The sequence below is a fragment of the Belonocnema kinseyi genome, chromosome 3 (assembly GCF_010883055.1).
Source record: "Belonocnema kinseyi isolate 2016_QV_RU_SX_M_011 chromosome 3, B_treatae_v1, whole genome shotgun sequence".
NCBI lineage: Eukaryota > Metazoa > Arthropoda > Insecta > Hymenoptera > Cynipidae > Belonocnema > Belonocnema kinseyi.
In genome coordinates, this window is record NC_046659.1 from 48,373,029 (window position 1) to 48,374,274 (window position 1,246).

Here is a 1,246-nt window from a genome sequence, read left to right on the forward strand (position 1 = left end):
TTGTGAGTTTGGTGCTGACTGAATAACTTTTGTGGTCACGAGATTTTTTTTCTTACAGTCGAGTATTCTGACTTTTCTCGGATACAATGACAGGTACGAAAAAGAGTAAGAAAAAAGCTTGCTTATCTAAAAAAGTTATATGAAAAATATCTCTTGTTCTTTTGCGATTTTCCAAATATTTGCCAGCTTAACGATTTTTGAGGACAGGACAATATTTTTCCGTAAAAATACAATTTTTTATTGTTTTCGCAAACAATGAAAGATATCGCAAAATATCAATAGAAATTTTTAGAACATTGTTAGACATGCAAACTTTCATATTAAAATATTTTCGTATCTGTCATTTTTTCCGGGAAAAGTAGAAAATTTGATTTTATACGAAAAAAATTCTCCTGGTCACAAAAGTTATTTAGCCAACATCAAACTCATAAGATATCTTTTCCTCATCAAAGTAGAAATTAAAAACAAATAAGGTTAAAAAGGTGAGGGTGACTTTTTAACAACATCGAATTTTAATTTTTTTTGAAAAACTGTTGTTATTTTGTTAATTTTAAACCTTTTTTAGATTGTCCGGTGATTTTCTTTTGAAAATCGGAAAAAAATATTGTCTAATTTCCTCTAAAAAACAACATATTTCGTTCTCGAGAAAATTTGCGATTTCAAGTGTAGAACCCTGACTGATTTGACATGGATTCGCTCCAAGAAGACGTATTATAAATAATGCTTGCGCGCGTCTTTTTGATTTCGCGCTCGATGGTATATTTATCGCACGCTTTGCATCGACAACTGTGATTTGGTGGTCGTGGATTCTCTTTTCTTAAAGCTTCTTCGGATTTAACGAACAAATTTTCAAAATGTATCTCAAGTTTCGCACTTCATTTTATCAAAAATTCTAACTTTTATACATGTGAAAAGTTTTTTATATTTATTTCTGTACCGCATTCTGGGATTGCTTATTCAGGTATTGTCAAACGTAGATGATCTCCAATAAATGTCTCATAGAAACATATAGAGCTTCTTTAAGTATCTAATTGTTCCTAATGATTTCTATTGGTAATGCCACTTAGAGAAAATTTGCCACATAGAAATTGTAAATAGATTTCCTATTAAAATTTGAGATGGTTTCTGAACGGAATTCCAAGAACGCTCCTTTTGTTATAAGTATTTATATGGATATCCATACCTATATCTATATGGATATACAAATAGGATTGTTTTAAATCATGAAAATTCCCTACTTCTACAT